The sequence below is a fragment of the Marmota marmota genome, unplaced genomic scaffold (assembly GCF_001458135.2).
Source record: "Marmota marmota marmota unplaced genomic scaffold, marMar, whole genome shotgun sequence".
NCBI lineage: Eukaryota > Metazoa > Chordata > Mammalia > Rodentia > Sciuridae > Marmota > Marmota marmota.
The window spans coordinates 28438708-28455200 of NW_026000037.1; the positions used below are offsets into that span (position 1 = coordinate 28438708).

Genomic DNA, 16493 nt, shown 5'->3' on the forward strand with positions numbered 1-16493 from the left:
CCTTTACATATGAAACATGGACAAGAATGCTTTTGAGGAGGATTATGTGGTGATTATCCAATAATGTCTAAAACACCCCAAACAATGCTCAACAAATCGCAGGCTCTCAAGCAGTGCTAGATATTAATGACAACCAGAAATGCACAACAGATAGAAATAGTGCAGAGAACATAGGTTTTTTTTTTAGAGTGTCTGGAGTTTTTTTAAATGCAAAATTGAAGGATATCTACTAAACTTTATTAAATCATTTTATATTGTGAAATTAAAAGTTTCCAGGCAGAGAAAGCTGGGCGGAAGGCTGAGAGGTGAACAAGAATTCAGTTAGAAAGGATGTTGTATGCCAGGTCAAGCAACTGTGCTTTTGTTTTGTTTGCAGTTTTTAAAAACAGGGGCAGGGGCATAAAATAATAAGATTCATGTTTTATAAAGACTCTCCTGGTAATAGTACAGAAAATATACTGAAGGCATTTAAAGGTAGGGTTGTGTATTAATACAGCATGCAGGAAGACTATTTTATTTCAAAAGAATCACCATTTTTTTCCTGAGTCACAATGGGAGAGAGATGATGTGTGCAAGGAAAAAAAACTAATAAAAAAGAGCATGTTTAATACTTGCAGAGGTGACACAAACTATGGGAGTTAAGGAATCCCTTGTTAGGCTCACTCTTGCTCTCTGCTCTCTCCCAGCAAACCTGAGACTGATAAAGGCTTAAACTTCCCCAGGCTGAGTAACCTTGTCAGCAAGTGGATAATGCCTGTAGGTTTGCAGGATTTAGATGCAGCAGGTAGATATGAAAGTGCAGTGTGCTTTGAGTATTCTGTCTTTATTGAATTTGCAGACCTACAATAGCAATGGATGGAGCATGGCTATTTTTGCTTCAAAGTCAGCTGCTGGATTTAGCAGAAAGAGCAGAGGCTGCAGAGACAGCCAGACTGGGGGATGAATTCGAGGTGCAACACTTAGATTAGAGGTAAGTAAATTAATTTCTCCCAGAAAGTTAATCTCATTTGTTAGTGTCTCTTTCATGAAATTCCCATAGTAGTGGAAGTAGACAAAACAAAAATATATGAAAGTTGGGGCTGGGATTGTGGCTCACCAGGACCCTGGTTCAATTCTCAGTACCACATTAAAATAAAGGGATTGTGTTGTGTCCATCTGCAACAAAAAAGATTCATTTTCTCTCTCTCTCTCTCTCTCTCTCTCTCTCTCTCTCTCTCTCTCTCTCTCTCTCCCTCCCTCCCTCAAAAAAAATATGAAAGTTGGTATATATAGTGAACAACAGAGTGAGCCAGAGGATGAGAGAGGATCTGAGAATGAAGTTTTATTTAAGATGGTCAAGGAAGGCATCTTTGATAAGGTCCTATTTGAGGATGCGCTTACAGAAAATAAGTTTTGAGAGAATTCCAGGTCTAGCAACCAGCAAGTGCAAAGGACTTGAGGCAGAAGAGTTGGACTTGGGAAAAGGAACAGCAAGTAAGTATGTGTAGTTGGAATGGCACCAGTTAGTAAAAAATGGCAGAGAAGAGCCCAAGGAAGGGGCACAGGGCAGACCATGTGCAGGCAGCATGGAAACATACCCAGCAAGCATGGGTTGACATCCAGGCCAGAATCTCCTGGACTAACCAGAAGGATAGGCAGTCACTCAGCAGAGCAGAGGCACCATCTGACTTATTTGAGAATCACTTGGACTACAGTGTTAAGTGCAGACTGCAAGACGCATCGGAAGAGATCATTCTAATCTTTAGGAGATGCTAGAAAGTCCAGTTGAGCATTGAAGGCCTAGTCTAGGCTAACAGGTAGGAATGTTATAGTGTGGTTACATTCTGGATAGATTTAGAAGGTGGTGCTGCCATGATTTAATGGTGAATGGCCAAGGAATGATCTACAGCTAAAAGAATTCTTGCTCATCTTCCAAGAATAAAACAAAGTAGACAAGGTTCCTGTAACTGCTCAAAAATATTAGTTCCTATTATTCCTTCTGTGTTAGTCAGCTTTTTTTCTCATTGGGAACAAAGTCCCCAGCAAGTTAAACTCAGAGAAGAAAAAGTTTATTTGAGGCTCATAGTTTCAGAGGTTTAGTCCATGGCTGACTGACTCCTTTGCTCTGGGCCAGAGGCGAGGGAGAACATCATGGCGGAAGGGCAGTGGCAGAGGAAAATTATCAACTCATGGCAACTGGGGAAAAGCAGAGCAGGGAGGGAGGTGGCCACAGAGAATATGCAACCTACCAGAGCATGCCTCTCTCTAGTGACCCACCTCCCCCCAGCCATGCTCCAGCTGCCCATACCAGCCAGTCAGTCCATTCAAACTAGGATGCACTGATTTGGTTACAGCTCTCACACGGCAATCATTTCACCTCTGAATATTCCTGCACTGACACAGGAGTTTTTTGGGGACATCTCAAATATGCAAACCATAACACCTTCCCTTGAAGTTCTTTGGCTTCAGGAGCTCCAGGCCTCTGCAGCAGCTTGGCCTGTGCAGAACCCGGTCGAGGGTGGCACCAGGGCTTTTTCAGCCCCCTGGATCTTCCACCACTTGTTTTCTAGGTGAACCAAAATGAAAAGATTAAGCACCACATCATTTTATATGTGTCACCAAGGCAGGCAGAGGCAAGAAGAGCTGCTTGAGATAAGGTATTTTCTTTCCTAAAACAAAACTCTGGAGATTCATTGTAGGGTTTCACATTAAAGCAAAGTGAAGCAGCACAAGTAGGCAGGCAAGCAAACTGTGTTTCTCAAAGCTCAAAGCCTTTATCCAAGTAGCTTTAATGAAGCTTTAAAAAGCAACAACCAACAGTGGCAGAAGATTTAGTTCCAGAAGGGAGCAATAAAAAATGAAATTCATTGAAGATTAGAAATATTGGAAAACTAGTGGAAAAAATCATGGTTAAGTGTGCTTATCAGATTACTTGGAATCTGAGGAAAGAATCAACCCATTCGGCTCAAACCCCATCCCTGAAATCTAATTTTCACATTAAACCAACCGATTGGGGAGCAGCCTTGGTTTTGCTAGTATTCTGCTTTTGCAAGATGGATTTATACATAAAATGCTGGACCTTGCCCTTTCCTAGTGTAGGCCACCCACAGGGCCCTCAGGATTTCATTATAGAGAGAAACTAATGTCTACTGTGCCTCTGCCTCCTGTCATCCTCGGTACTCAAGCTTAATTCTCACAGTACCCTGTAGGTTGAGTGTTACTTTTTCCACTCATCAAAGGTGGTACTGGAGACTAAGTGAAGCTGTTACATCATGAAGCTGGGATGTGACTGTGCAGAGCCCAAGGCTTCTCCTCTCTGGCCATAGCTGTCCTTCCTCCCAGAACTATCACTGACTGGTATTTTACATGCTCTGAACCCTGATTATTTCACCATTATGCTTAAACCATCCATTTCATGTTTTTTTTTTTTTTAACACTTTCATTAGGAACAGTTTAGGCAAACATAACATCTTGTCAACTTCAGGGAGAGTGGCCTCCACTTAGCCTGACTCTACTCCCCACTGATCCTTGTCACATCCTCAGAATCTGCAGTGTGGGATGAGGACACAAGAAGCAATGAAGTAAAGTCAGATCTAACTTCAGGGCACCAGTGCTGTCAAAGGGATGATTTTGTGTGCCTGTGTGTGTATGTGTGTGTCCATGTTTGCAAAGGTCATAGGGGAGCCTATATCCCTCTGTGGGGCAGGGCTCAACGGATCATTCATTGTTGACTACTGGATCCTTCTCCCTTCATCCTAACCATTTCACCCCTTGAATTACTCATTATCATTTCTATCTTTAAGAAAAGCAGAGGCTCATGGGGTGGTAGGGACACTGACTAACTCATGGTCATTTAGCACTGCTTCAGTGCTGAAGTGATTCAGTGAAATGGTGAAACACACCAGTCACAATTATGTTGTGTGACTTGTGTGTGTTTTCTTGTCTGAGTTGGTCTATTAGTCACTCAAGAGTAATGTCATTATTAATTAATTAATTAGCTAATTAATTAAACGAGAGCAATGGAGTGCCTATTATGCAGCAGGCATCATGTGACCCGCTCTTTGAAAGCAGCCTTCAAAAACAGCATCACACACAGTTGACAATCCATCTGCAAATGGAAGAGACCCGACCAGTGGCAGCCGCTGCTGAGGCTGAGCTGTCCCTTTTTCTCCTTCTTCACAATTATGGATGACTCATTATTTTCTGTGTTAACAAATGAGAGCTGTGAGAAAGACAATCTAAGACGCAATGTGATTAAAGTACATTTAATATTCTCTTGAAAAACAGTGTGAAATGTAAGGATGAATTATGTCTGCTCCATAGCAAAAGAGTTGAGAGGCCTGTTGATTAGGAGAATATTTCATCCTACTATTTTAAACCTCTGCAAGTTTTCAAATGCACAGTTATTGAGGTAACTTGCTACAAATATTTACAAAGTAGCTGATGTTTAAATTTTTCATCTGATACTTTGGTGTTGAAGGGACACTGAGCCAGCATCCCAAAATAGATAAGATAAACTCAAATATTTACCTATCCTCTGAACCCGATTTTTCTTTATGTTGCATTTCACTCATGTTTATCCCAATCTGGGATAGATGTAAGCTCCTTGGGGTAGGATGGAGAAAGGAGATGAATCTGCAAAGTTTAATTTCTTACTTGATACAGGGTTCTGATTCAATAATGATTATTGAGCTGAATTCAATCATTATTAGTTACTAAGGTCATGACTTTTAGGTAAAGTTCATAAAAACTTTTTTCAGAGGTAGCTTTAATTCAAGATTGGGCAAAAGAATATTATAGGATACATTATATAATACCTGGCACTGTAGAGAAAATGTTTTTATACTCTTGAATTAATCCCATACTTGTCTCATCATATATGTATATAGTTGTTTTTCATATTTCAAAGTGATCGTCTAACAATGAATTGTATTTCCCAGCTTCAATGATCAGTGGCTTTTCTCTGACAGCCTCTCTATGCTATTTTATTCTCTTGCATAAAAAACTCATTTACTGTGTGTAAAGAGTTTTCAAATGTGCAGTAAGAAGTATTTCTATTCTTCCAGGATACCTGCTTCTAGTATTTATTGTCATTCACATTATCTCCATTTATATTCTTGTTTCAGGATGTATGAATTTGTTTCATCTCAGCTGCAATTTCCTGACAATATCTTGATATTCTAGGCATCTGCATATTGACTTTATCTCTTCAGCAGCATAATACCTACCAAAGTATGGCCGACTTAAAGTTTAATTAACATAATGTTGATTTATTTCCTCAGAGATTATTAACCAAGATGTAGAAACTGTGTTACAAAATTGGACCATTACTATACTACTGTAATTTCCTTAGGATTTCTAGAGATTAAAAATATTCAATCTACAGTGAATTAAATTGCTTTATTTGTATCCTTTTCAAGAAGTCAGAGAAGAAAAAACACATACATCTCTTCCATAGCACCAAAGACCAACTTTTACTGGGTAAGTCACAGATTCATATGTGTCTTTTAATAGCCGTTTTTTAGAGCATTTTTAAGTTTACAGCAAAATTAAGCAGCAAGTACAGAGATTTCCTACAGGCAATGAACAGATGAAGAACCAATGGAAACGTGTTCAAAAATTCCTGTGTTAGCTAACAGGCTTCTGGGTGTATTGCTGTGGTCCACAGAGAAGGCTGGAGAAGGTGCAAGGAGACACTGTATCAGCTACTACAGCCTTAGAACAAAATCTGTCCTTTTAAAACAAAATTGGGTCTGGACTTCAAAACTGTTCCTATGCAGCTTATTTTACTTTTGTTTAATTAAGTAAACAAGAGGGTTTTTTTTTTTTTTCCTGGGTAGGGGGTAGTAGATTTCCTATATATCCCCTAGCCCTGCATGTGCATAATCTTTTCCATTATCAATGTCCCCCACCAGACTGGTACATTTGTAACAATCAATAAATCTACACTGACATATGACTACCCAAAGCCATAGTTTACATTAATTTTCACCATTATACATTTTCTGGGTTTTGGACAAATGTTTAGTGCCATGTACTCATCTTTGTGGTATTGTACAGAATCGTTTCACGGCCCTAAAAATCCTCTATGATCTACCTGTTCATTAATGCCTCCCTTCCAACTCCTGGAAACCACTGATCTTTAAACCTGCTTTTCACAGAATATCATATAGGAGGGATCATACAGTAGAGAGCCTTTTCAGAATGGCTTTTTTGTCAGTCATGTGCATTTAAGTCTATTCCATGTCTTTTCATAGCTTGATAGCTCATTGGTTTTAGCACTGAATAATAAACTCTCCAATGTCTTGACATACCACAGTTTATCCTATTAAAAGACATCTTAGTTTGTCCTACTAAAGGACATCTTAGTTTCTTCTAAATTTTTGGTAATTATGCATAAAGCTACTGCAAGCTTCCATGTGCAGGTTTTTATATGGACCAAGATTAATGTGTGTGGACATTTTCAACTTGTTTGCGTAAATACCAAGAAATTCAATGTCCAAACTATTCAAAGTGGTTGTAGCATTTGTATTCCCACCAGCAATGAATCAGAGGTCCTAATGCTCTACATATTTACCAGCATATAGTGCTATCAGCATTTGAGATCTTCATCACTCTAGCAGATGTGTAGTAGTGCTCCATTATTGTATTAATTTGCACTTCTTTAAGGATATCTTTTTCATGTTTACTTGTCATGTGTAAAACTTCTTTGGTGAAGTGTCTGTTCAAGTCTTTTGTTCATTTTTAAAAACAGGTTGTTTACTTACTATAGAACTTTATAAACTCTTATATATTTCAGGTAATATTTGCTTCTTCTGTAAATATGTTCTGCCAATTTGTGGTTTGTCTTTTCATTTTAAACTTAATGAGTTTTGTTTTCATATTCTTTAACACAAATAATTTCTATCCCCCTTTTACTCCTATTTTTGAGTATCCTGCTACAGTTTCTGGAAAACAGAAGCAGATATTCCCACATGAGGTCAAATGAGTGAAAATATAAAGTAGTGGGAGGCTCAAGGCTCTAGAGTCAGGCTACCTAGGCTCCAATCTTGGCTCTCACATATCCTCTTAATATTTCTGCTATGGGCTGCACTGTGTTTCCCCAAAATTCATACACTGAAGCCTTAATACTTCATGTAACTGTTTAAACATAGGGCCTTTACAAAGGTAACTGGTTAAATGAGGTCATAAAGATGGGGCCTCATGCAACAGTAGTGAGGTCTTATGAGAAGAGACACCAATAAGCTCTCACATTCTCTTTCCATGAGTGCACAGAGGAACGGCCACATGAAGACACAGGAGAAGCATTCATCTGCAAACCAGGGAGAGGGCCATGGCCAGACACCAGCACCACTAACATCTCGATCTTGGATGCCTAGCATCCTTAACTGTGAGAAAATAAAGTCCTGTTGTCTAAGCCATCTAGTCTGTGGTACTTTATTATGACAACGCTAGAAGACTAACACAACCTCTACAACTGAGTATTTTATCTTTGGAATATAAAAATAACACATATCTTGTAAGGACAATTTGGATTTAAAAGAATGAAATTTAAATGATTGAGCATAGTATCTGACATGGAAATCTAAACAAATATTAACTAAGTTTTTAAATAAGAGGGTTCTTAATCTACTGGCAGTCAAAAAGAAAGCTTTTACTGGAAACTTTCTTTCTTAGGGTATAAGTAATGCTTATAAGTACAGAATATAAATTTAAAAATCATATGAAAATAATGCTAGAACAACATTCTGTTATAAAAATGTTTGCCATTATCAAGACATCAATCAAAAAAAAGCAAAAAAAAATTATAAATTAAAAATGGGAAAACCAGTTAAAATTCCAGATGTGGCTTTACACAACATTTTGCTTACTTCTGTTTTAATTTTTTAGTATAAATGTTGTGAATTATGCAGACAAAATCAAAGTTTTGCTAAGGGCTTACAATACTTCCCAGCATACCACTTTCTTATACCTTACTGACATTCTCTTATAAATCAAATTAATTTTTTTAGTGTTAAATAAATCTGGACTTTGCTTCTGTTTCTTTCTGTACATATTAGCTGAATTACTAGACAATATTATCTTCTGGAGAAAGACATAGGTCACGATGCACGTCTTCAGTCTTTTCCAATGTATTCAGAATTCTCCTATGCATTGCCCGAGATTTCATTAGAGAACAAGTTACACTTGTTATTCTTAAAAAGAAAAATGTATTTCCTCCTTTAAAAAATGAGACTGACATTGAATTCTGCTTACAATTCAATTTTTTTGCTAGATATGTACAGAGATCTAATATCTAAAAAATTTATTATAGTTTTTCTTTTTTTAGTATATTACAGTTATACATAATATTGGGGCTTATTTTAACTTGATTATACAAGCACGGAATATAATACATTTGTTCTCATTCGGTCTCCAATACTACTGGCTTTTTAAGAGTAGGAACAACTTTATTTTTCTTTGCCTTACATGGGATATGCTTTGCATGCTTATAGTAGGAGGCTGTGAAATATTTGTTGAAAAAAATTAATGAATATGGGTTCAGTAATGCTCTGTTTTTGCTGGGGAACAAATCACTGAAAATAACATGACTGGATTGGGGAAAAGGTTTGTTTAAATTGAAGTAGTGCACTTTTACTGAGCACCTGCTCTTGCCAGCTCTAATGTAGGAGCTGACGATGCCATGACAGTCAAGGAAACCCAAATGTATAAATAGAGCTTCTACAGAAGAACACTGTGACAACTCACAACTAATCTATAGTCTCCCCAGTGCTTTGAAAACTGAAGGTAAGAATTAACACTGATGAAAATATTGGCTAAAGATGCTAATCACTGTCTATACTTGGTGAGTGGAGTTGAGTTTCTAAGTTCTCTAGTAAACACAAGGCTGAGCCTTAAGTCCATGGGTAACAAACATTAGAGATTTCAGTAAATTGGTAGACAGACTTGCTAAAAAGGGAAGTCAACTCACAGAGAGAACTAAAGGGTTCCAAAGTTGGGATTGAAGATCAGGACTGTGCATCAGCATTTTTGTATACAGCAACTAGGGCCATTAGACCATCAGTTTCACAGTTCCTGATAGTCACTTTTGAAATTACACATTTTTGTCCATGTGTTATCATTGTTTCTAGTTGATTTCTTCATTATTCACCAATTATACAATACCTCAACCTGTGACCAACATATATGTACCTTTGCCCAAATCTGAAAATGATTTCTGTAGGCTTCTATGAATGGGCAGGTATGAATGGATAGATCAAGAGGGGAAAAGAAAAAAATGCGTCTAATGTGGTAGTATAGGTTACAGAACTGGCTTATTGCTCTCAGTCACCTGTTTATATCCAGGAAGTTTGGTCAATGCTGCACTGAGGAATTTGCTGATCTGATTACACTTTATCAGAAGCTGAGAAAACAAAAATGTTTTTAGAATACTGTAAAAAATATCTGGTCCATGATAAGTCAGGGAAGAGCAGGAGACTGGGAAGCTCCTCTGGTGACCTGTTATACCTCCAGCCCTGCAAGAAGGTGTACTACGCACTTACTTTGAAAAGCCACCTGCACAGTTAGGTAAAGAAAAAGAGTAGAAACATCAATGTGTTAACCTGTGAATGGGAGGATTCTTTTCAGATGATTTATGAAATTCTGCAAAGATCAGACTTGAGGCCAGGAACTTTTTAGGTGAGATTTTAGTCTCTCTTGAGTATGCCGTCCCAATCTTCCCTTTCGAGGACTCAAAGCTTTGCTCCGTGTTCCTGTTCTCTTGATGAGTCAATTTGACTCATATTGGACCCTTCTGACTTCTCTTTCTGAGCCCTGAGTCCTCTCAGTGTTTCCTCCTGCTGATACTGATCTAGTCTGTGGTCTAGACCTCTTCTTATTCACCATCCTAATAATTGTCTCTTTGTAATTTAAGAACATGGCTCTTCCTGCTTCCCCGGCTCATCCTTAGATGTTCCACTCTTAGAAGTTTGTTAACTGCTCTTGATTAGGTATGTTATGGCAATTTGACTCAAAAGAAAAATTCTGAGACAAATCATAAACATTTGGTAATATAGAATACACTTTTTAAGCAATTTAATGCCTTTCTCTCTTTTCAGGTACCATCTGTGACTTCTTGCTCTTAAATCTTCTCTTATCCTACTTGAAATACCCAAATCTTTCAAATGCCTAACATTACCTTGTGGTTTTCTTTCCTCTCCTTTTGTTTTTGGTGATGGAGAGAACGCTTGAAAAAAGTGAACTTTTAGAAGTAACTTGTGTTGTATATTCTTATCAAATTATCTATATCTATAGGGATTATAATGAAAAATTCTGAAAGAGAAATCCCATAAAGATTTTTTCCCTTAATTAAAAAGTTTCTATTTGATGCTTCAATATGAATGTTCCAGTGATAAATGTCTTTAAAGAAATCAGTGTAGCTGGGCACAGTGGCGCAAGCCTATAATCTCAGCAGCTTGGGAGGTTGAGGCAGGAGGGTTTCGAGTTCAAAGTCAGCCTGAGCAAAAGTGAGGCACTAAGCAACTCAGGGAGACCCTGTCTCTAAATAAAATATAAAAAAGGGCTGGGGATGTGGCTCAGTGGTTGAGAGTCCCTGAGTTCAATCCTTGGTATCAAAAGAAAAAAGAAAAAAAAAAAAAAAGAAAGCAGGGGTTGAATTTAATTTCTATACAAACTTAGAGGAAAAAACATTAATCAAATTTTTTCAGGCCATCCAAAACTAAGGAGTGACAGCTAATTTGTTAAGTTACAGAATTAAGAATGAAAGTTTTCAAAAGGCAAAGAGGAAAATTTGAAAATAATGGAAAGAAATGTTAAGTTCTGCATTTAAACTTAAAAAAAATTCCTGCAGAAATTGACATTTCATATGAAAAAAAAATCTGAATGTTTAATTATCCCCTATTTGTGATTAACAAGAGGGTGTATCTAAGAAAGTTTTCATAATGTTTGGCTACATTTTAAGTACAGACTATACACAGCCTGTATCCATTCCATTCAGCTCACACCTCAATATTAATGCTTGATTCTTAAAGGAGCATTGAGAAATGACTCACCTCTAGAAGACAGTTTCCTAGAAGTGTCCTGAAAACAAAGTCAGAAACAGTGAAGAGATTTGCTGGTATACATTGGGAAAAGAGAAGACTTAGGAAAACTTCAAACATTATTTATAAATATCAAAAGAAATGCAAGTGAAAGAAGAATGAAACATTCTGGGTAGTTATAAAGGGGTAGTGTAGAATGAATAGAAGTTACTGAGGAGAAAAATTCAGATTAGTATTCAATTTAATAAAAGTTTAAATATCTCTTATGTTCTGAGTACTGGCAATGCTAAGCTAAACAGGGCTCTGTTGTCCAGGTTGGGATTCAGGGGAAGAGGCAATGAGGTTAAGTGAACTGTTCAGCGTGATAGGTGGTAGAGAGGAAGAACTAGCCAAGTCAGGGAACACTTCAGGGAAAAGGGTGTGCTGGAGAGGAATCTTTAGCAAATGCAAACTTACTCATAGAAGGATGAAATCTACAACATGGGAGGTGAGCTGAGGTGTGGCAGTGCTAATTATAAAGGTGACAGCAATAAGCCAGAGGAAAATGACGGTAGGGGCAGGAAATTTGGAAGAGGCATAATGAATGAGACTTGCTGGCTAATAGGATGTTGTAAAGGGAATAAACCCAGAACGATTCCTCAGATTTGTGCTTGGGTGTGAATGATGATTAACAAAAAGCCAATGTGCTGGCGAGGTGTGTGCAGGGATAAGAGGAGACAGGAGAGTTCAGTGCTGGGTAAACTGAGTTCTCAGAGACATCTTGACAAAGATGTAGAATGAAGAGATGGAAATCAGAAAAATGGCCAATGACAGAGACGTAGATTTAGGGGTCAATGACTTATAAGTGGTAAAGTCTTGGTCTGGGATGTGGCAGAGGAGGTATAGCCAAGCAGGAAGAAAGGCAAGAATAAAACCATGATAAAGGCAATAGTGTGAAGCCAGGTAGAAGGTGATTTCTATGAGGTCATAAGAATAGACATGGTGTTGCTCTGGAAAGTCCACGGAAAAGACCTTTGAATTCGGAGCCATTGGTTTGTTGACTATGAGGCCTTTGACACCTATGTCTCTGTGTCTAAGAAGAGAGCTGGAGGTTGGGAATGGCTTTTATAGTTGGGATACCTTCATGGTATTGCCTCTCACTTTCCAGTGTCTCCAAACCCCACGTATTTTAGTATGTATTTTGAAGTATCCATCTCTGGAATGTCTCTACCTCTCTGGGACATTCTCTCCCACATCAAGAGCAATGTTTGGATTAGTTCGAATAGGATGCTCCCTCCAGTCCTTTAAACTTCTGGCATCCTCATCAGTAGTATGCAGAAAATACAAGATTTTCAGGCAAGTAAAAATTGGAGAGCTTCTCTGAATCATTATATAGCAAAACATTGTCTGAAAGACATGGCCATTCCAATTTACGGTTAATAACTCAATGATTAACACAAAAGAATTATTCTATGGCCTTGCTAAAACAGATCATCTTCATTTTCATATGCAGATAAAGTCCAGTGTAGTAGAAAGAAGGCAGAGTTTGGATGAGTATTCGGGTTGCTAATCTAACTTTATTCATTTCTAAAGCTTCATCGACAAAATAGGAATGATATGTAGCTCAGGGGGCTGTTCTGGTAATTAAACAAAAAATACTTGGAATAATACATGACACTTATGGACTCACCCTCAAATGGTCATTAATATTTTAAATTGTATTTTGGAAAACATTTTTTCATCTCTCCTCATTGTGTGCAAAAATCTTTACCTAGCCTTTAGAAATATACCTATTACATCAGTCCACAAGGATAAAAGAATCTAAAGAAAAAAGAAAAAATTGTTACTACTCAAAGGATTTTCATGGCACTGATAAATGGGTTTTTGTCCAATACAGATTTCCTTGATCACTTCAATGCTCATTATAGAAGCACCTCTGTTCTATTCTCTTTTGCAGTTTTGTTCCTACAACAAAGGAAATCAAAGCATCTAAGTTCAATGCAATACAGTGCAACTCTGAGCTAACTGCACTGAAACAAAGAGGCAGAACCAAGGGGACTGTCTGCAGTCGCTCCCCTTGCTCAGCCTGGTTAGTGCTGTTATCACTCAGGCCACGTGTGCTGCAGCATCAAAGGGTGAAGAATCCAGTGAATTGGAACATTGTCTCTCATCAGCTTCTTTGCAGATGGACAGACCTATAACACCACCCTCAGAGACCTTGTCTGGTTTTGACTCACACAGACTCAATAGACAGTACAATGGAAGTCGGCAAGCCCTGAAAGATAGGTTGGCTCCAATAATGCATGAACTCCTGGGAAACAACCTATTGTTTTAAGAAAGGAACCTCTTAAAGCAACGGGTTAAATTCTACAATGGATGTAGGAAGAGTGAATCAGTTTGCATATGATTGTTTCTATAGTCAAAGTTTTATTTTCTGAAAGGCAGGAAACTACAAAGCATTCTATCAATAATAAAAATAAAATAACAGCAATAATGACTTCTACCACCACCACCACTACAATACTAATAGTAATGTTTAATCCAACAATCAATCACTAAATTCCACATGAGATTACGATACAAGAAAGCACTCAATGGAGAAAGAGGGCTACAGGCCAAGTGTACATGCAACTATTAGACACATGTAAATAAGCAGGGTATTTGACATCAAAAGTATACACACAGGTGCACATATGCACGGAAAAGGGAGAGTTACTGGCTGGGATGACCAGGAGAGGCTTCATGTGGGAAGTAGCAATGGAAAGCAGGGAGGGACTCTCATGGAAACAATATAGGATAAGCTAACATATGGAAGGCACAAAAAATGAGAAAGACAATGGCCGAGGGAGATAATGGTGAGTAGGCCCATGTGCCTGCCACACAAGGTCTCTACAGTGGGACAAGGCCAGAGCAACATGGTGGGAGCTTACAGAGGGACCTGGGGCCCCTTTTGAGGAGGTGTGACTTTCCTCAGCAGTACAGATGTAGAATCAATGGGAAGCCATCTGCTCAAGTAGGGAAGTGACAAAGGAACAAAGCAGTGATGCAAGATTAACAGAGGAGCAGTGAATCTGCCCCAAGTCCCTTTTTCAGAATGAGACAGGATCTGTAATGCATGTACAAAGAAACCAAAAGTAGTCACAGCAAACAGAAAAATGGTGGCATAGCACAGAATGAATTTTTAAAATGCAAAGAGGGGAGAAAAAAGGCAGGGAGAAGAGCAGAAGACAAGTGGGAAGCTATAGTTGTTGACCCTGGAATTATTTGGATATGGACTTTTGGATGGCTTCTAGAATAGCCATGTTAATTTCCCCCAAATCTATTCATCTCTGCTCACAATATCCCAGTGGTTCATGTAGGCACAATGGTATTCTCTCTATAATCCCCATGAAAAAAAGCAAGCTGAATAGCCATACTGGGCTTGAGTTCAGGCTGAGGTCTTCACGTGAAGGTCTAGAGTACTCTGATGATCTGGCCTTCTAGAGGCCGTGACTGAAATGATGGAGGAGAAAAGGGCAAAATGAGAGAGTTAGTCATGGGTCTTGGTTATCTTAGGAAGAGAGGGTCCTAGAACTTCATCAGTTTTTAAAAAATATCTGTCCTTTGAGGGGAAAAAAATAAAATAACAGCATGAGGTAAAAGTATTAGTTTTTCAACTTTTTGGCTGGAGGTATTCTGGAACAGAGCTGTTTATTCTGTTTCATCTCTTAATTGACATGCCACACAGGTGTCTAACTGTTCCTGAACTTTGCTTATTTGCTTATGCTCCTTTTCAGAAGATTATCAAAATGTGATGAGGGGTTCTAGTCATCCTGAAATGAATCAGCTAATTAAATTAATTTTATCTCGGTATGTTGCTTAGTCCAATTAAGTAACTAAGGCAATCACATCAGAATAAATCAACCATATTGTTACATAATTCTTTTTAATAAACAGAGTTATAATTATATGAAGGCAATTCTGAGGATACCATATGCTACAAAGCAGGGAACCTAATTTATTTCATTGATTTGGAGAGACAAACTCATTCATGTGTGATAACTTTTATCATCCAAAGTTTTAATTCTTATTGCATTATAAAGTTTAACGTCTCTTGCTTGCTTTATAGATCATCGTAAGAATTGGATTGCTATGGGCTTTGAGGGAGATAGGGAGAGTGTGTTTTAGATCTGAAACAATGTGCATGAATCCATGCTGTAAATTCTGCTAAAGCAATGTTGGATTGCTCTGTACTTTTGAAGATCCATTTTAAGTAGAAATGTGAGTGAGAAGTAGAATGTCAGTCCATGAGAAAATGCACCTTGGAATGGTGCTTTAAAGTGGGAGGACCATGTTGGGACAATCCCCTCACTTCCCACTTCCCCCTCCATACTTTCCTGGCAAATAATAGGTGTTATAGCAACTCCTGGTGAAAATGACTTATTTTAAAATACAACAGAATAAAAATTTCACTTAACAGATCTGAGAAAGGGAATGAAAATACCTTTGTTTGAAGACTTGGTCTCATTGTTTTCAGCTTTGTTATGGATGCAATGAATAAAGTCTGTGGAGGCAATCAGTCCATAGTAGGATGATGTTCAGAGGCAGTTATTACCTCTGGCCAAGCCAGTGCTGGCAGAGATGTGGACATTACTGGCTCCAGAGACTGAGCGTCTACACAGCCTCACACATAATCATTCATTCAGCCACTCAGAGGAATTTAGGCCAAAGTCTTTGAGAGATACCTTAGCTAACTTTGTCTTTGAAGTGATTTCACAGAATGCTGGAGAAAGAGAAATTCATCCTCTACTTTTCTTCCTTTGTATTTGTCATGAAGGAGATTCTGAAATTGTTTGACCCTAAAATCTCTGATTTCAGGACAAGACTTACAGATTTTTCAACTGGGAATGGCAACTCTTGTCATTTAACTAATTTTTCTGTTTGCAGAAATAGTAGCACTCATAAGTCCTAAAATAACCTAGAGAAAAATGTTCTAATTTATCTAAGAAAAAATCCCAGACTAAAACAGAAAAAGTAACAAAAAATTGACATGAAAGCAAGGCACTTCATAGACTATGTACTTTGTATAGTAGTTTCATCTATTTGTATCCTGAGTTACTGCTAGAAATAATGGGTTATCACCTATATTTTCTCCCATTTCCTTCTTGTCCTTACACAATTAACTAGATGAATAACAGACCGTAGTAGAGGATCCCCAAAACAGAGAAAGACCTGGATGGCATTTGGTTTAGGTATCACTGAAGAATGTTACCATGGTAAAATGTACTCTTGCTAATTCATGGTTACACCTTCCACAAGATGAAGCTACACCATGCAAGAAGAAAAGAAACGACATGTACCAGGAAGCATTTCCTTGAAGTCAGGGTAATCTGGGCAGTTAGACAGAAAGTAATGTCCATCAACTGGTGAATGGGTAAATACAATGTGGTATTTCCTTACAGTAAAATGCTATACAGTTATAAAAAGGAATGAAGTAGTGCCAAACACTATTACAGT

General features: G+C 38.0%; 1 protein-coding gene and 1 long non-coding RNA gene across 2 annotated transcripts in view; one reads left to right on the forward strand and one right to left on the reverse strand.

The window, feature by feature from the left end:
- LOC125619379 overlaps nt 1–7396 on the forward strand; it is a 33433-nt gene extending 26037 nt beyond the window's left edge. Inside the window, exons 2-3 of the long non-coding RNA XR_007350904.1 lie at nt 839–970; nt 5400–7396. This is a non-coding gene — a long non-coding RNA (uncharacterized LOC125619379). The remainder of the gene's footprint in view (nt 1–838; nt 971–5399) is intronic.
- Nxph2 (neurexophilin 2) overlaps nt 1–16493 on the reverse strand; it is a 106014-nt gene that overhangs the window by 50500 nt on the left and 39021 nt on the right. The gene's annotated exons all lie outside the window — the stretch shown is intronic.